The 20,868-nt window shown below is 43.4% G+C and overlaps 1 long non-coding RNA gene across 1 annotated transcript in view; it reads left to right on the top strand.

Moving 5' to 3' along the window:
* The first annotated feature begins 3,365 nt into the window (after positions 1-3,365).
* LOC146079516 (uncharacterized) overlaps positions 3,366-20,868 on the top strand; it is a 44,104-nt gene continuing 26,601 nt past the window's right edge. Inside the window, exon 1 of the long non-coding RNA XR_014474582.1 lies at positions 3,366-3,462. This is a non-coding gene — a long non-coding RNA (uncharacterized LOC146079516). The remainder of the gene's footprint in view (positions 3,463-20,868) is intronic.

Genomic DNA, 20,868 nt, shown 5'->3' with positions numbered 1-20,868 from the left:
AAACCATTGCTGATAGGCATAAAGACTATCAGCAAAAGTCAGGTGTAAATATTTCATGAACCGTGTTGATTTACCACAAAAAGTGGAAACGTTTTACACTGTCTGCTCAGCCTAGCGCAGTTACGATACACAGTATGTACGATGATCACATATTGTATTCTAGTGTCTGAACACACCGGGTTTTTTTTTGGTCTTATTTGCATAGCAGAAGAATACCTTGTCTGTGTTTAATGACCGCCTCCTAGGTCAGAGCACTGCAGTGGGTTAATTCTGTGATGGGCAAACCATACGCTGAACGTTTTTTAATTGACTTACATGCCAAAGATCAATTTAAGAAAGTAAAGATTAAAGTACACTCAGCAGTAAAAGGTGTAAGCACCAGCTCACACTAAATGTCTGCAAGGTGCAATTTTCTCGCAATTAAACTGAATTCCATAGTACTTTTAATATTACAGGAATGCTAAATTGTAATTTATAATAGTGTAATAATATATCCATTATATATATATGTATATATATATATATATATATATATATATATGGCACGGAGAGGGAGATGCTGAGATACAATACTGTACACATCAGTCACCCAGTGTATATTCACGTTCTGATTATACCTAGAAGTTGCATTTTCTCCCCTCTAATTACATCTAATTTGTCCATTATCTCTTCCTCGCATTGTTATTTGTTATGTAAAATAGCGACATGTTATTATTTTGTCTGCTTGGTAATATTATTTGCAAATTACTACTGTATTTCTTACATTAGATGAACGTATAATTACGTATTTTATTTCACTTGTGTGATTTATTTAGACCATGAAGCCTATTTTGCATGATTAAATTGTCTAAAAACACGGGACAGAGCTTTCCTTTAGAACGCATACCTTTATTCGTTCTCCCCAGCGCTTGAGGAAGCCAGGACTCGCTAAAAATAAATCAGGCAAGGCTTACAAAACTATGCCATCTGCTTTCAACTTTTACAAAAGAGTGCAGGAGATGCGATCCGATCCAGCAAGGCTCTCTCGCCTGCGACAACTGCCCACTCATTTGCTGTCACAGGAGCACAGATATTACCATACTAATATTATTATTGGTAAAAAGAGGTAATTGATAACACCACCTGCCACTCTTAGGCAATCACCATGATAAATGCTTCTACCAGAGGCAAATCTGCGCTGTCCTCTACATCAGCCATCCACAAACAGGATATCAAATGTCAATTACAGAAATCTTTCATTTCTCTTATTTATTTGCAGAATGCCGTCCACAACGCCTTAGGAATGACATATTTGCTGCACAGAAAGTTTCTACTCCGATGAGTAAAAGCACACTTATTGCAAAGAAAAGTTAGATAAAAAAGAATATAAACAAATAAAATAAATATTTTATGCACGTGATACTTTTATTACTGGCAATAAAAATGCCACTACACACCAATACAACGTATATACTTACTGGTATTAAATATAAGTCAATAATGACATACAGAAGTCGCACTGCTGCCGTTCATGTATAGGATACACGTGTATTATTATGTATAATTAGCGCAGTATATTAATATTTATTAATGCTTCTGTTATCAGCGATACTTCTGACATTATTATAGGCAAAGGATGATTTTCTGCAGGCACCTGACTTTCTATGCTGTCTTGTCCACCTAACCCAAGATCAAGTTGGTCTGGGAGTGCTTGGAACACTTCAGCCCCTGCCTCTATCACTGCTCTCATCCTCCACTGAAGACTCTACTAAGCCCACCCCGTCAGAGTAGGCTAGGATGATACCCTTGCTTAATCACAGGTTAAAGACCAGAGACATTGCCCTAAAGTGTCCTGTAACTTCCAGGAACAATGAAAAGGATTCAGCTAATGAAGTCAAAGGTTACATGAATTGTTTAGCTACAATTGGAAGGTGTTCTGTCGTTTCAGAGGGATTATGTGATTAGGAACAATAGATACACGGTCTAGGTGTGAGCACAGCCACTGTAGGTGTTACACAGAGGGGCGGCTGTAATCTACTCCATCGCCCAAAAAGAAGAATACAAACAGAATTGTTACCCATTTAATTACTTTTCCAAACACTGTTTTTTTAAAAAAAACATATATTATTTTTTTTTCTCCATCGCTGTTTAGGATCTGTCTTCTTATATCTGTAAATGGGCAATTTTCCCAAATCATAACGTGCAGCCTAAACACTGAGCCTTATCTATAAGCTTCATTCTCTCCTCTAGCTATAGTACTCCATTTGTATTTATATTTTAGCTTGTAGCTCATTGCCTTTACTCATACTTAACACTTCACATTTCTCACCATCTAGGTCTTCTTAATCATTTTCTACTTATGCATATTGGAAGCAGGACAGAGGCTGGGGCAGCTCTCTGTAATTATATATGCCTAGCTGTCCGAGATACAAACATGTGCCCCTTCTGTTAAGAAGATTATTATTAGCTTGTATTAATAGATGCAGGTCTGGAAAGAGGGAATCAGCTATTGATAATTGCAAGAAGTATACAGCGGCTACTGTATCGATCGGCTTGTCCCTTATTCCCCTGGTATAGCAGAGATAAGAAGACACACTCTTTAGTGCAATATAATTTCTTTTGACCTATCTGCTTGCTACAGACTTATGATGAATAGCTGGAGTGGTTAAAGTCTTTTATCACGAAAGTTACCCCTTGATATAATATTGATTCTTTATAACTAGCTCCAAACACAAAAATCAAACTGTCCACTTGGCCATCATCATCATCAATATCATCACAAAGGCTCCGGAATAAAGATCAGCACGGCAGAGAGAATAGCTCCTATAATCTGACCAACTAATCTTTATTTCCTGTTGATGAAAAGGTTGGTTGGGGGGGGGGGGGGGGGGGGGGGGGGGGGGGCTGTCATTTCTGCAGAAAAGGAACAATTCGGGGAGAGAAGACCACTTTTGCAGCAAACTATCAGTTACATTTATATATTTAGTTCAGTGGTCATTGGTTAATTAAATGGATTGCAGAATAATCAGTGACAATCCTTTATTGCTGCAAATTAGAATCAAAAAAGGTAACAGTCTGTTTTGATCAATAGGAAATGTTTTACGTTCACCAGATGTTCTTTTGTATTTTAAATTTACCTTGTAGATTTTATTTTTGTTAATACATTTCCACAGAATACATAAGGAACGATCTAGATTTGGAGCACTGAGGGGTGTTTTTTATTCATTTATGTTCAGAGCTATTTTCTGTTTAAGTGTTTCAAGTGGGACTTTAAAACAAGTGTATCTGGGTTAAATTGGGTGGATTTCCTGCCTCACCCTGGAGTGTGCCAGCGGGATCCTGCGGAGGGTTGCATTAGCACAATCGCCAGTAATTACAGGCATGTGTATACACTGGGAGGATGAGGACTGGGAAGGTGTGAGGGACAAGCACAATCCCCTTTGGAGCAATCTGAACTGCAAAAGGTTTCCCTTCATGCAAACGGTATGTTGATTTTATTTAATGGCTGATTAAATTAGTCAAATTTCACTGCAAGTTAACCCATTGCACCCCATAGCTAACCAGGGGCCGTGTAGCTGGCCGGCCTCCTTTCTGGCAGCCAACGGGTTAACATTGCAAAGCTGCATTTCACCTGCTACTTATGTAACTAGTCAGACGTAATCTACTTTTAAATGCAGTAGTTAAATGCTTTCAAATGAATCCGAGCAATTTGATGCAGAGAACTGATCTGCCTGTCATTGTCAGCTGGTCAATAGGCAAATGGTAAAATATAACTCCATCATCTGTGAGGAACTGTCTGTAGTCCTGATGTGATCAGCCAGCCTGGCTAGGAGGGGAGTCTTCCATTTAGCATCCTCTCCCACCTTTGCTGGTGCTTTTATTGTCTCCAAGAAACCATCTGTTGTTGAATATTAAGCTGAAGAGCTAGGGATGCTTTTACACAGCAAATAAAAGGCAGCTTTTAGCTGTGAGATCAATGTCACAAGAAGTGTCTGCTTTACAATGACTTTCCCAGCTGAGTGCCTGTGATCAGTGTCTGCCCCAGCATGTAGTGTATGCGGTGCCAGGCTGACAGTATGCAGTGCTCTCTAATGCTAGCAGTGTGCTCTGTGCTATGTTATGCTGTGCTGCTGGCTCGCTAGTATTGGGACCAGTATGTGTTCTGTTCTACATACAGTACGTGACAGTCTGGCTAGTAAATGGTTAACACTTGGCTGATCCGTGCAATTGTTTGGATTTTTTTTAATACAATATATGGCTGCTTAATTTAGCAAAGTTCTCTAAATTGAGAACTGAAATGACTCAGCAGGAATTGGTATGTGAGATGTATGTACCTGAAGGCAATGGTAGGTTTAGGACCTAGGGGTGAGATGGCCATACAGTAGGTGACAGTGTATACTTTACTCAAATGTTTTATTACCAGTGGTGAGATATGGCACCAGCACATTCCGCTACTGAGGATTTTGGTGAGATAGAGCTCGCATTCCCAACCTCAATCCTCAAGGCACGCTAAAGCTAGGAACACACCATGGGGGTTATTCAGACCTGCTGGCTAGGCTGCGTTTATATGCCACCCCATCAAACACATGCCCCTTGGCACTCGAATCCCCTAGCTACACTGCAAGCAGATATGTACGCTTACACATTCAATCGCAAGTGCCCGCTCAGAGGAAAAATTCTTCGATTGTTACTTACCAAAAGTAAGCCCAAGGCTGACTTCCCATCCACCGCAGGGACCCCGCCACTGACTTCACATCCGCAGCAGGGACCCCTTGCCCGCCCGTGCTGCCCAACCCCACTGCCTGCCACCCACCCGCCACCGCCGCAGCAGTGGGGTGGCAGGTGTGGGGGACCCTGGATGTGTGGGGGCCCCGGGACGACTGCCCCTGTCGCTCCATGGATAATCCGCCACTGATGAGTACACATTGACGCTTGTATAAGCTGAAATAGAAAACGTGGCCTCTTTTGGATCCAGAGATATCAAATATATTTCTGCTCCTTACAAAACTTTCACTAGCCGACACTGACTTTTGAATAGACAAATCAGAAGTATTAGTCATTTGCTGTGAGTCATTTGCTGTTTAGTATAGATGAAAACACAAAATTGCAGTATAATATACAGCAGAATAGAGTCTTAGACTCACCAGAAACTGAAGGTTTATAAAGAATTACACATTGGGACCTGCAAAGCATTAAATAATATATGTGTGTCTTCCGATTGATCTGAGTCTGTGTTTAGTGGTTTGAGGCCCTGTGGCAATTCAGCTCTCACCCTTTCACATCCCCATAGACTGCTCATTGACATTTCTGGTAGATATTGTTAGAGGATTAGATCAATCCTTCAAGAATAAAAGTTGAGGACCTCTTGTCATTTGACACATTGCATCTGATACATTAAAATGCTGTAGGATGATCGTTGACAGTGATAGTTTTGAAGATGTAATATCCTGTGAACTGCAGGTAGCCGCACAATTTCTACAATTTAGCCGATCGATTTAACAGAGCACAATTTTTAAAAAGCAAAAAAAATGTTTTCTATTTTTAAAACGGGCTCTTTAAATACGTGTCATATTCATACAGTTTATTCTTCTGGGCAGCTATAAGTACTCATGATTATTAATTCTGAGAGTTTGTACTGGCAGGAGCCTGCTCATTGTGCGAGAGAGACTTTCTATGACATCATCAAACGGAAACTGCCACAGGAACGTCTGCCCATGTCAAAAGCTAATGTATTTATATTTATTTATTAACCATTGCTGGTGGACTCATATTACACTTCGTAGAGAGTATTTAGGGTTTTACATCAGTTTATACTGAAGTCTATATTTGGCCTGATTCAGAGTAGTATGCAAGCTTGATGGTTTGTGCAGAACTCCAATGTGGGTGGACTGAACAGCGTTCTGTGTTATTGCTCACAGTGCACCAAACAGCAGCATGATTGACAGCTGTTGGGGGGGAGGGGTGGGGCATTGACAGAGACTGTTCTAAAAAAACATGGGTGTGAAGCAGATATCCTATTCCCAGCAGAGGAGATCCGGCAGGCATGCTGAGAGAGCTAAGGTTTACCGGATCAGCGGTGGCTTCAGCCATCATGACCGATGTTTGCCATAGGGATCTGATGCTGCTTTGAGGCATCTTTTGCCTTCAGACTCCTCATTTAGAAGATTTTTCCATAGATGCTGCATTAAATGACACAACATTGATGTTAACTGTGTTTATCTCTGAATCAGGCCTAGGGATGGACTGGGCCTCTGAATCGGCCCTGGCATTTGTGCAAGCATATGCGGAAGTCATGCACATGCACACGCTGGGCATGCAAATGCACATGCTGGGCATGCGTGCGCTGCTGATCCTGGCATGCAAGAGTGCGTGGCATGGCTGCATTTTTTGCCCCCATCTCTCCTGGACCCGATTGGTGCACAGAGAGAGCTGATGGACTCAGTGCAAGTCCAGCGGCTCTCGCTGTGCGCCAATCGGGAGGTGGTACTGCCACCCTGGATGGACAAATCTTTTCACCTGGCCATCGGCCCTTCTGGCATTTGCCAGATGGCCAGTCTGGCCCTGATCAGGCCCTTACATGAACCCACAAATTAAATAAGTTTTATTACTTAGAAACCAACTAATCTACTAGTATGTATAGTTGGCAAAATGCACTCATTGTTGGGGCCCCCTTGCGAGGGCCTGTATGCACCATGCACCGGGCCTGATTCAGACCTGGGCTGCCCCGCCACGGTGTCCCTATGCCCTTGAGCTTCCAGCCATGCACACAGGGGGAAATCAATTCGTAATCACTCACCATCGAATGTATTCCCCCCTGTTCGCAGCCGCTGAGTAAGTTTATACTTACTTTGCGCTGTGAAGGCCGTGCGGAGAAGTCCACTGATGTCATCGGGCCTCCCTCCCAATGGCCAAGCATGCCTGTGTTTTCCGGGGCACTCCCAGAAAACAATGGCGTTCTGCCCCCAAATGCTTTGTGCCTGTCAATCAAGTTGGTTATGCCCATGCTCAATAATTGCTTGGGCGGCAAATTTGCAGCAAGAGCAAATGGAACTGAATCAAGCCCACCATGCCTCTCAGCACTGCACATTTCACTTTTTTTTTTACTGTGTATGGACAGTAGGATATAAACAATAAATGAACTACAATGAGTTGCATATGCATTGCCCTGATTGAATTGGACATGTAAATATTAAATTATAATTTTGTTTGAATTATTAAAACTATACCAGAGTTGCCATTAGTAGTGTCTAATGGTCAGGAGTCACATTTATAATGATATAGGACCAGAGCAACCGATTCCTACACTTGCTGTAAGGCAGGACAGAATCACAACCTCCTTCCCCCTGCACTACATGAAACACCATGCATGCAGATAGGGATTGTGTGCAGAACACATTTACATGGATACCAAAGCTTTCATTGCTGTAGTCTACATTTGGCTCTGTTGATTTTTAAGTAATTTATGTATGTAAATGTTCACATAAAAGTTATGATGCTTTGATTGCCTACTTATTTGTGTAGCTAATTAAATGTTCTTCTACACTGGTAAGAAAGAGGCTTCTCCAACAGTTTGTAGTCAACTGGCAGATCATTTAAAAATGGGTATCTTTGAATGATTTATGTAACATGATGTGTTATTGCATTATGAAAATAATTATATATCTATAGATGTTCAATTTATATCTATAGGGGTTCAATCTATATCTATAAGGGTTCAATTTGTACATGTACTGTAAATGTAGAGAAGAGAAACAGAGAGGAGGAAAGATCGTTGTATGGAATAGAGACAATTAGGTAGGAGGGATGGAGGGGTTTCCAACCTCTTTCCGTGTGTATGCACCTTAATCATTGCTGCAGACGCTGATGTGCCCAATTTACTGTGACCTGTGACCTCATGGTCATTGGGGCGCTCACAAGCCACTTTCTCTAAGCATTTAAGAAGTTGTGGCGCACATATATCAGATTCCCACGTTGTGAGTATTCCCAAATGTTATGGGAGCCATAGATTGCAGCCACATTGGGCTTCTGGCACCGCACGTGAGGGGACACGTGAGGGGACACGTCTACGTCAATCGGCGTGGGCGTCACTCTCTTAATGTGCAGGTGGTATGTGATGAGAACCTCAAAATACTCAGTGTGGTTGCAGGCTACCCAGGTAACTGCCATGATGTTTATATTCTGCGTGACTCAGCCCTCTGGGACCGATTCCAGGACCAACAAATGCAGGAGGGCTGGCTACTTGGTAAGTACATTTTAATTTTTTTGAATGAATGGCCTTGGTATAATGCTATTATGTGTTTATTTATATACTAAACATTTATTGCACTCCTCTGTAGTGTGTGAATAGTGTGTAAAGTATACCCAGAAATGTATCTAACCCTCAATCACTTTTAAAGGTGATGTCAGTCTGGATAAATTATAAGTATGCATGTTTTTAAAACCACTTATTACCAAAAGTAAGTGTACCCTTTACTATAGTGTATGTTTTTTTTACTCTGAAGTGGCACTTTAGTGTGTTGTGTTTTCTGATATGTCCAATATATAAGTATAATCAGTCCCTCTCTTTTACCATACTTCTTTAAATATTGGTGTTTTGGCCATTGGTCATTTAAAACAAATGGACATATGTTACCATATGCTGTACTGACCTCATTTTTTCTTTTTAAAGGATATGGGTGTCTCCCGTGGCTCATGACACCTCTGCGTTCCCCGCAAGGCCCTGCACGGCACCGCTATAACAAAGCACACATTGCCACCCGCAATGTTGTGAAACGCACCTTTAGGGTGCTGGAAAGTCGTTTCAGGTGTTTGGACAGATCATCAGGTATACTGCTTTAACACCCAGCAAAAGTAGTGATGATTGTCCAGGCTTGCTGCATGTTACATAATATTACCCTTGCCCAACCACATTATGTGGAGGGTGGCAATGCAGCAGTCGTGCAGGAAGCTGAAACTACCCAACCTACGGTAGTTAGGAGTACGCGGAGGGGGGATTTGATGCGTAGGGAGATCATAATGTGCTATTTCTCAGGTAATTGCATTTCTTTTTTTTTTTATAACTTTTTTTTATTAAGGATTGAGCAAAACTGTAACATAGTTTTCAACCTTAGTAAAACTTTCGAAAATCACAAGAAATCAGAAAACATTACTTTTTGTTTGTTTTGTTTGACACATGTATATAGGAACACAGGTAATTGCATTTCTAATGCTGCTTTCCCACTGCAGACCAGTTTAAAGTACTGGTAATCTTAAATGGTATTTAAAACAGTATTAGCATTCCCACTGCAGCAGATTACCGTTTTAAATACCATTTAAGTACCATTCCCATTGCAGTGAACCATGTAAAATGTAGAGTGACTAACCCCCCCCAGTGTAAAGAGTGCCTAATCCCCCCCCCAAGTGTAAAGAGTGCCTAACCCCCGTACCTGCCCTGTGCCCCCACCTCCCCTCCCCTTGTACTTACCTGCACGGGGATGCAGGGCAGTGGGGAGGCAGCGGGGGTCCATGCAGGGTACAGGCAGTCCCAGTGCCTGATGAGAACTAGTAGTTCTCACTTTGCACATATGTAATGAGTGCACGTGCATAATAATGAGCCGCTCATTACATATGCGCATATGTAATGAGCGGCTCTTTATTATGCACGTGCACTCGTTACACATGCACAAAGTGAGAACTACTAGGTCTCATCAGGCACTGGGACTGCCTGGAGGCTAAATAACGTTTAAGAGACATTCCCACTGCCTCTTAAACGTTATTTTAACGTGTAGGGCTCTGCTTTAAAAACGGGTTGAAATACCATTTAGCTTTAAACGGTATTTCAACTCTGGCACTTTCCCACTGCAGCCTTAAAACGGTAAATTGCGCTGAAAATCGACAATTTACCGTTTTTTAGCTGCAGTGGGAAAGGGGCATAAACTATCCTACCATGTACCTTTGGTGTAAGTGTGTTTACATACCATGAACCATTTGCCATACATTATCACCAATATTTAGGTGAGTAGTCAGAGCCCAATGCAAGAACCTGCTTTACCTGAGGTATCCCTTGGTGATGACATGCTGGTGAGTACATTTTTACAATAGTGTATGGCAATTTAAAAAAATGACCTGAAACATCAACATATGTTAACACCCAAACTGCACTGTACCATAGTGGATTACACATTTTAGTTTAATTACCCAAATCATTACTATGGAAAAAAACCACAGACATATTTTACTGTGAAGGAACGTCTTTACTAATGTAAAGGTGCCCACATACGCACCGATCCCGGCGGTGCAATGCTATACGATGGGGTGCGCGCTCCCGCGGCACCTCATCGCACAGTACAAAAAGTATGTGCTGCACATACTTTTTGTACTAGCTTTTTCTAGCATAGCATCGCATCGCATGCACATCGTATGCACAAGGCATACGATGCGATGCTATGTGTGCTAGTTAAGCCCACAACGCACGCCGGGATCGGTGCGTGTGTGGGCACCTTAAGAAATGTTTGTTTTGTGCAATTACTGCTCCATACATTGTCAAGAACACATTATGCATTTCAAAACTGTAGTATAACAAAAATAAACATTTTCAACTTTCACAATCTTTTTTTGGAATCTGTGTTCGCACACACAGGGCCCCCCTTTGCCCCTGACCCCAGGCCACCCCTGGTTCGCACACTCCTACTTGTGGGTGAAGTTGGTGAGACACTCAGGGGTGTACTTGACACACTACTAATTGTGGATGTAGCTGCACCTAATAAATGTAATTATTGGTTATTTAATTGTGTCTGCAGGGCAACCAATGCATTCATTTGTGCTGATATGGCTTGTGTTTGACCATGTACACTCTAATTTAGGATGGCTACATTATTATTTTGGACCCATAGGGCCTGGCTGATTTCGCCCAGACGTGTGTCCAGGGTGGTAGCCATTCTTACTTGTGTGCTCACACTTTTTTAAGTTGCTGAAAGATATTTCTTAGGTATTCTTGCATATTGCCTATTTGATGGCTTTGCATCTCCATGAACTGTATTTGTTTGTTTTTAAATGTATATAATGAGTGTGCTAACTCATCTGCTGTAGATGGTGTGTGGGGTGGTTGGGTGGGTGTGGTTTGCTGGGGTGTCACCACAGTTGACAGGAGTGGCGTAACTAATAATTCTGCTCCCCCCTGCCGAAAATGCAGGGGGGCGCCCCTCCTAGGTTAAACAACACCCCCCCCGCCACCCCCCATGCGGCCGTTACCTTAGCCGTGGCCGCGATTGTGCTGCCAGTAGAGGGGAGCCGGGGTGCAGTGGAGGGGAGCTCAGCCGGGATGTACGGAGTGGAGCCGGGGTGAAGGGGGGGTGTGGGGTGTTACCTCTTGCCGCATCTGCGCCTGGTCCCGGCTCTCCCGTCTACTGCTGCTAATCAAAAGTGACACTTGGAAAATGGCTGCCCCCATACAGCGGACGAAAAACTGTCTGCAGTATGGGGGCAGCCATTTTCCGAGTGTCATTATTTGTATTAGCAGCGCTGCAGCAGTAGCCGGGACTCAGGAAAGCTGGGACCCGGCACAGGCGCTGGCGGCAGAAGGCAGTAAGTAATGTCCCGCAGCCCCCCGGCGCCCACACCCCCTCACACCACTGGTCCTGACGAAGCTCCAATGCGAAGCGTACGCTGACCTAGACACTCAGTGTGCTCTCCTCCTCTCCCCTTTCCCTATTATATGATTTTGATCTGTATTAGCTTAAAATTGTCAAGTCGGAGCGGCATGCCAGTTCTCACTGGACCGCTCAGTCAGAGGCGCTACTTGCGAGACATCCGCAGCGCTTAGATCTGACTCCTAACAGACGGAGATCTCCGGCGCTGACTCATACACGCCGGAGCTCCTCTGCAGGGTACACGTCCTCATTGACGCGGCTCTCCCTCTCACTTGTGGCACGCAGTGCTGGTGCAGAGGTGGCAGATCTCACCAGGCACGCACCGCTTGAGGGGTGACCCGCGGGGCACCATACGGCCTACCCTATTGTGAAGTGAAGTATTCTGATCAGTAACATCACAGGGGGATACCAACCCAGATTATTTGTTACCAGCAGATCAGTAATAGGCGACTCTACGCACAGAAATTTTACTGTGAAAATTAATGATGAAATATGTACAATAAACCAGTATTGCTAATACATAGAATCTAACCAATACCTAGGAGGATATTGAGTTGGATCACACTGAGTAAGGATTTCTATCCTTTTTTAAAACTTACACTGTTTGTGTCTTTATGTATCACTGTCTGTCTATATTTCGCTACATTCTTTTTAAACTTATCTAAATAAAAGTTACATTTTACTTCCTTGATAACCTGTGCACCACACAGAGATATACTTTCTCTTCTTTTCAAGTTTGAAACAGATCAAGGTCTGTGCAAAAATTGCTTTCACTTTCTGTTTTTCTGTTGTAACATCTTTCAGCAAACAAAGTTATTTGGTCTGTCTAGTAGCCTCTAGTGGCCAGTGGCGGTACTTCACATCATAAAGGCCCTTGAGTCTGATGCTGGTTTCAGAAATCTTGGCGATCCCCTATGATTTTTGTCCCCTGAATTTCTGAAACCCAGACCGGATGTTTGAGCCTGGGGCTGGTTATTATTTTAATAATTTACCGGAAACCGCACATTACCATGTCTAAAAAAAATAGCGCATGTGCATTCATTTGCACACTCAACCAAGAACCACACTTTTTCACCATGTGTTCTTGTGCATATTCCCTTGCATGGTAGCAAGGGCATTCGGTGGTGGCACACGTGCGCGCGGGGGTATTCGTCAGGGTGGCAGAGCGGTGTGTGAGGTGCTCGGTAAGTTAGCTTACTGAGCCAACCTGAATGAGGGACAATATTCGAAAAAAGAAACTGCACCTGCCCTTGCTACCATGCGAGGGAATGTGTACAGCCTTGCAAATCCACCAGAATAACCCACTTAGTTTCACAGCAGCTGGAGGGCCATCGTTTGGACTTGCCTGCCCTATACTGCGTCCATGTTGACCTGTGTCCACACAGTCACCCAAAAATGTGAAACTCATATCGGCCTTTTTCATGTCGACCAATTGTTTTTGTTGACATTTTGGGGGTTATTCTGATTCACTCGGAAAGGCACAATTACTCTCTAATAGACAAAATCATATGCACTGCAGGTGGGGCTGATGTAACATGTGCAGAAAGAGTTAGATTTGGGTGTTTTATTGTTTCAGTGCAGAGTAAATACTGACTGCTTTATTTTTACACTGCAATATAGATATCAGTTTGAAGTACAGCCCTCACCCAAATCTAATTCTCTCTACACATGCTACATCTGCCCCACCTGCACTGCTCATGCTTTCGTCCATTTGAGAAGGAATTTGCCTTTGCGAGTGAACTAGAATAAGGGCCTTTGTCCACATCGGCCTGCCGACCAATAGTGGTCGACCTATTGACTGTCAACCTTATTACTGTTGACCTTATGACCCATACGCCTTATAATCTACCTGTGTTCTAACGTTCTAATGTTCTAATCTAAAGGCCCCCATACACTATGCGATTTTGGGCAGATTTCATCCGATTTCGGCACTTTGTGCCGATAACCGGGTGAAATCGGCCCAAAATCGCAGGACTGTGACATCTGATCCGATCTGATGCGCGGTCCCGTGCGCATCGGATCGGATCAGGGAGGTCGGACGGTCAGTACATATGATCACGTCCGACCTCCCTGTTAGATGGCGTCGCCGGTGAGTGCTGACCTGGGGGCGGTGTGGTCAGCAGCAGGGCTCATCAGGGGGACGCCGGAGCGGGCAGCGGGTCCTGACGCTGTAACTAGCCGGCGGCGCCTGTGTGTGATGATCTGGCCAGGCGCTGTGATCATTCACATATATCATTCAGCAGCGCTGCGGGACGGACGGGGCCGGGCAGTGGCGGGTATTATATTTTTAAAACACCTGTCAAATGACTAGCCGTTCTCTGATTGGCTGAGAGCTCTCAGCCAACGGTCAGTCATTGGCTGAGAGCTCATTTGACAGGTGTTTTAAAAATATAATACCCGCCACTGCCCGGCCCCGTCCGTCCCGCAGCTCTGCTGAAGGATATATGTGAATGATCACAACGCCCGGCCAGATCATCACACACAGGCGCCGCCGGCTAGTTACAGCGTCAGGACCCGCTGTCCGCTCCGGCGTCCCCCTGATGAGCCCTGCTGCTGACCACACCGCCCCCAGGTCAGCACTCAGTACCCCCGCTGCCCGCCCCACTGCTGCCCCTGATCACCACCGGCCCCCATGCCCCTCAACGCCCGCTGCAGCTCCCCGTACATGTGATAAATTGCAAGCGATTTATCACATGAAAATTTGGCTCATCAAGTGCCTTAGCTCATCCTAAGGACAAGTCGGCCTAATGTATGGGGGCCTTAACTTTTGGCAGCAGAGAAATAAATACTACATGACTCCTGCATTGCTCTGTTGCTTGCTCATTAGTCAGACAGTATTCCAAATGACACATACTGTACCTCCCAACATGACCCTCTCCAGGAGGAAAACAATTCTCTGCTCCTGAACTTCCCTCTTAATTTTTGATTGATATCGCCTGTGCTGAACAGGTTAATTGATAAGAAAGATATTTTCACACAGGTGATGGGAATCATAAATTAAGAGGGAACTCTAGGAGCAGAGCATTGTCCCTCCTGGAGAGGGTCATGTTGGGAGGTTTGATGCCATGTAGAGAGCTTTGTCAGCGGAGCTGCCCCTTCTGCTGCTCACTGGATAGAGATGTCCCTATCTAAGAGGTTAAGAGGTCACTTGTGTTTTCAACCCTGATGAAGGAGTGATTTAGTGCTGCAATACAGAGAAAAAATCTTATTCTCAGATTATTGCCATTCCAATGATTGGGGAGATAGGTTAATGATACACTGAATACATCATACATGTTTAGGAAGGTTTACCTATGCTGCATTAGTTAAACACCTGCTATTTAAGTTACGTTAAGGTGAAAATGTGTGTTAAATAAGGTGAAAAAGCAATGAAATAAATGGTCTTGGGATATTTTGTATTTATGAATTGGTAGATGAGTCTATGGGTTCTGGTTCACTTGCAAAAGCAAATTCACTCTAATGGACAAAACCATGTGTACTGCAGGTGGGACACATGTAAAATGTACAGAGAGAGTTAGATTTGGGTGTTATTTTGTTTCTGTGCAGAGTAAATACTGGCTGCTTTATTTTTACACTGCAATATAAATATCAGTTTGAAGTACAAACCCCGCCCAAATGTAACTCTCTGTGTGGGTAGATTTATTATATCAGCGCTCATCGTGTTGCTATAACACTTCCTGCTTCGCGAAGCAGAAGGGGAGACCGATAAGATGTATTAACATCTTGCCTGCCGAAGCGGGGGAACGCTAACTTCCCCATCCGGCGATGCCTCCTCCAGCTGACAGCGCATCAGTTAACACTGACGCGCTGTCTCCTTCCCCCAGCTGGCTGGACTGCGCATGCGCGGGATCTCACTACTCACGCGAGATCCCCAGCACAGCTCAGCGCCAGCAGCAGGAACAACACTGTCCCTACTGTGGGCATAAGGCATCACCACCTGCAGCTGTCAACTATTGTAAAGCGCAACGGAATCTGCTCCGCTATATAAGAAATTGTAAATAAATAAAATAAAATAGCTGCAGTGGGCGGAACGATTAGTGATGCAGACCGTTCATACATTGGGTAGGAGGCAGGCGCGCAGCATAAAATATTGTTCCTGCGCTATGCCTCCTGCCCTGCACCACTCCACGTTAGACAATTGCGATGTGAGGCGCACGGGAGCGCGCCGCACATCGCAATCGCATCAAATCCATCTGCAATGTTCCAGTTTTCATGAGATCCATCGCAGCAATGCATCATAATCTTATGAAAACTGGTCGTATCGCACAAGTGTATGGGCACCGTAATACTGCTAAGCTCCCTGGGATTTCAGATGAATCAATAGTGACACAGGAATATACCCTACTCAGCCTAGTTGCGGAAGGTGTTGACAAAGTAATGTTTGTCTATTTGGAGGGAGCATCAGGAACACCCAGACACATAAATGAAAAGTTTGTAATGAAATGCTTACCATTGAAAAATGTTGTAATGGACAAAAATGAGCGGTGAAGCTGATGAGAAATTGCCCCACACCCCCATGCAGCGTGTGAGCGGTGGGGCGGCCTGCCATCCCCCACCGTGGAGCGGCACGGCGGCCGCATCATCACTGCCCCCCACCTGAAAAAAATAACAAATGAAGGCCCAAATCCGCGCTTCTTGATTATTGCAGCTGTTGTTTCTATAAATCGAAGTCCAACCAGGCTACTTAAAAAGCATGTATATATATATATATATATATATATATATATATATTTATATATATAAAAGAAAGCACTTACCCCCTCTTACAGGAAAGGATTGGAACCAGCACACGGATATGAAGTGAAAGAAAAAACGTGGTTTATTGTACAAGCATTATTGCACAACAGACAGCTGTTCACCTGACAGCCGTTTCAACTGCATGGCAGCAGTTTTCATCAGAGGTGTCTGTTGTGCAATAATGCTTGTACAATAAACCACGTTTTTTCTTTCACTTCATATCCGTGTGCTGGTTCCAATCCTTTCCTGTAAGAGGGGGTAAGTGCTTACATGTTTCTCATATGTACCTGGCACCGGACTATTAACAATTACCTGCATTGAGTGCCATCCTGTGACACATCATTCTATATATATATATATATATATATATATATATATATATATATATATATATATATATATATATATATATATATACAAAAATCTAGAAAGGGCACAAGGCCTAACTCAGACTTGATTGCAGGGCACATTTGTTCTCAAAATGGACAACACCATGTGCACAGCAGGGGGGGTGGGGGGTGGCAAATGCAGAGATGTTATTAACACAACATCCTCAGGTCAGAAAGTTCTATATGACATATTTGAATGCACAACATTATTTATTTGCTGAATTTAATAGATTAAAAATCAAAAGAGTGGTTCTGTCATGTCCACCATGTTGTAAACTCAATTGATTGATAAATCTCTTTTTTAGCTGCCTCAGAACGCGATTGACTTGCAATGCAGTAAGTTCAGCCAAGTGAAGACAATTTTAGAAATGAATAAATACTTTTCCCCTTGTAGCACATCAAGGTGCTGTGCCCACTCTCATCAACTAAGCAGCTGATGGAAGACTTTTGAATAAAAGATAATTGACTGCTATAAAGGAGGGGAAGGCTATAAAAATATTTAAATGCTTCCAGCTTGTACTTTCTGCAGTCAGAAGCATCACTAGGATATTTAAGTTAAAGGAATTGTTGTTAAGTCAAGATCTGAAAGATCCAGAATCATCTCTGATATAACTGTACACCTAACACTGTAAAGATTAGCTGACATCAGAGCAGAGCAGAGCCTCTCTAATTCCCTTATTACACAGTTGGGTGTATTCAATGCCGTGGGCGAGCGGCGACAACAAGCAGGGCCAATTCCCCCTCGCTCCAGAAGCAGCGAGACTTGCGGCTAAATACAGCGAGTTTTCTGCATTAGCCGCGGGTCTCGCTGTTTTGGGGAATTCTCGCCGTCCTGTGATGGCGAGGATTCCCCCAGAACGTTGAATAGGGCGAGCGGCTGGCGAGGGGGTTTAACAGCGAGGATCGCTGCTTTTTGCAATCCTCGCTGTTTAACCCCCTCGCCGGCCGCATTGAATACTACCCAGTATGTAATGCTGACTCACCACCTTCATTTCTCCCAACTTTGTTCTTGCTCAAATAGGGACCTGCTGTGCCAGAGGCATAGCCAACTGAAAAGAGTGTGGAGCCACTGGAACAATGGGTGTGGCCTCAGGTGGAGTGACCTAGCACCCCTGACCCCTGTTTTCGGCATATTGGGGGTGAGTCAAGTGCTCCCCGAGCAGCTGGACAGACCCCAGCTCCCCTTACTGAAATATGCCATGTGCATGCAAAACAGCAGTGATCATTGCCTCCCCCAACCTGCCTCCTTGCTGGCGGAGGGTGGGACAGCGGCTGTAATCTGAACAGTTGGGAGGTATGCATCATCTTCTTTGTATGTACTTACTGATTGAAGACCCAGTACAAGGTCCCTCCTACCTTGTAGTACTTTTATTAGATTAGAGGTCAAGAGCAGCATCACTTACACAGGAAGTATCTACAATCATAGACGCAAGCGCAGGATTTCTGGAGCAGGGTTTTCTAGAAATATTTGGCAGCAAACAAAGGGCCGATCAGACCTGTTCATTCTGGTTAGAATTCATCCCCGGTCCCAATTGTCGGGGTTTGCGCATATGCAAATATGCGTGTGTGCAAACCCCCAGAGCAAATGCCTTCTGTGAAAGTGTGGTGGGGGGGGGGGGGGCGTTCCGGGGGTATAATTTACCTGCTTGTTAGGAAGCGAATATACGCAAATTAGTGAGCAGCTCTGAATCAGGCCCAAGTGCTATTTATGTCATACAGCACTTCAGTCCTATGCAAACACAAAGCTCACAGTAACCAACTTACCGGATTCTCTCTCTGCACTCAGATTCAGATACACACACATCAGACTTGGTAGGAAAATCTGCAGCTGGGCATATACAGTACAGCAGCTCCATTCTGCCCTTTATAAGGCATGTAGTGGCTGCAGGCCAGGTGTTTGCCTATGAATTCCATAGCAAGAGTCTGTAAAACAAAATATTTTTTTAACAAAGTGACGGGCACAACCACAATATAATCATTTGTGGTAAAATGAGTGAAGCATCCGAAGAAAAAACATTTGGAAGCCATTTCTAGGGGGTAGATTTATTACACTGTCTGTTCCGTGACAGGTGGTAAAGAAAATATTGTCTTTGTGGCAGGAAGAATGTATTCAAATTAATAAGACAGAATTCTAGAAGTTATTGTCAATGATACTGAAGACATTGAATCTGAAATGAGATTGGATATTTCAGCAATTGAAAATATACCTCATATTCAACCATGATAATAATAATTTTGTTTACATAGCGCTCTTTCTATCAAAGGACTCAAGGTACTTAACAAACAGTGGGGCTATTTTAGCAAGCACCGCTGATTAGCAAAAACTGCTATGAGGTGATTTTGGCTAACCTGCATATGAATACACATGGCAGCCCCTTAAACAGCTTTGCATTCTGGTAAATGTGACTGTAGTCTAAGTGGCAGGAGAAGAGGGATGTGGTGGGCGTTGACAAATCGTTTTGAGAGCGTTAACACAGTGTTGGGGTGAGGTGTCTTCACAGCTAGGCTGTGCAGGCAATAGGATACCCTTAAGATGCAGGTGCTTCACAATTTAGTAATTGCAATTGTATCATGGTGAAGTACCCAAGGCCTTGCCCTGTGCTGGGCAGCTTCCCATATGCTAGCAATGGACCTTGAGATTTGGCAATTTCTCGCAAAACTACAACTCATGCTGAATTCGGCCCAGTGTGAACATAATAGAGTAACACATTGTACACAATGGCCAATGTTCACACAAGTGAGAAATGATGTGCAGACTGCTCATGACCTGTGATTGCAAATGTGCATACTCAAGATACCACTGTGATCCTGCTTGCAATAAAGATTTCATAGGAAAGTGATTGGCAGGAAGTAACCATCTGAAGGTGTTTGAAAAACCATTGGCTGAGATCTTACATACAAAAACATGGTGTCTGCTGTGCTACTGCTGTGTCTAGTATAAGTTGCCATAGGGCTACCCTAGCAGTCAATGCACCCTGATATTGCATATAGTCTGCAAATGTGTATGTAACGGCGAATTACTTTGTGATGGCTCCATTTGGCATCTCTTTAATTTCTGTGTGGCAGCTTCACTTGCTAACAAAACAGCTCCATAGCCTATAAAATCCCAAATAGCATCTAAACAAAAAATTAGGCCCATAATATGAGGGTCAATTTGCATGACCTACACAGACACATGGTGTGGCAGCCATTTTGGTGCATCAGTTGTAAAAGAATTATCCAACCTACTGACAAAATATCTAGGTGAGGCAGCCATTTTGACACAGGATCACTGGGTAGAGTAGGCAATGCCTAAAAATGAGGAAGCATAATGGGAGAGAGAACCAATGATTGTTGGAGTTCTTGCATGTTCCTCTGAACCTTGAATTCTACATAAAGCACCAGATGAGGCAGCCTTGTTGGGTGCACTACTGGTTATAATGTGCAAATAAGGAATACATGTATAGTGAGTTAACTGCCTAAACCATGACATTTTATTGCTAATCCTGCCCTTGAAAGAATAAGGCAAAGCAGTCAAATATTACACAATAAATATTAGTGTAATATATACAGTGGGGAATAACAGAGAAAATATACAGTTGGCTACCACATTGTGGTAGTAAGGAGAATAACATCAAGGACAAAATCATAAAAATAAGGAACAATAGCAAGAAGCAAAAATAAAAATATAACATAATTAAGATAATGTATTTGATTCATGATCTCCTGCCATTGTTTTATATAATGTTCCAGATGGTGCACTGCATCGTTGCTCTTCCAAGGCCTTCCCCACCTCTCATATATATTCTTTCATTAGAGGGGTCCTACAGCCTATAACAGTAACTGGAAGTTTTCCAGGCCTATATTTATCAACAATTGTGAAGGCCAATGTACGAATGACTAAACAGATAGTTTCCAATTCCTGCGCAAAAAATACTTCATACTTAGAGCCTATTTTACTCCCAAGTTAAAATTTCTTATAAGTGATGCCAATTGCTGTAAATGTGAAGTCCTGAGTCGAACGTCTACCATTGTTTATGGTCCTGTCTGAAGGTTCAGAGATTTTGAAAGAAGTTTCAGCAATTTCTCAGATGTATCCTCAAGATGTTCTTGACATTTATTTAGCCCTGAGTGGGCTCTTTGGAGCTCTTTTGCAT

Source organism: Crinia signifera, chromosome 5 (assembly GCF_055691185.1).
Source record: "Crinia signifera chromosome 5, ASM5569118v1, whole genome shotgun sequence".
Taxonomy (NCBI): Eukaryota; Metazoa; Chordata; class Amphibia; order Anura; family Myobatrachidae; genus Crinia; species Crinia signifera.
This window is presented reverse-complemented; position numbering and strand designations above follow the sequence as displayed.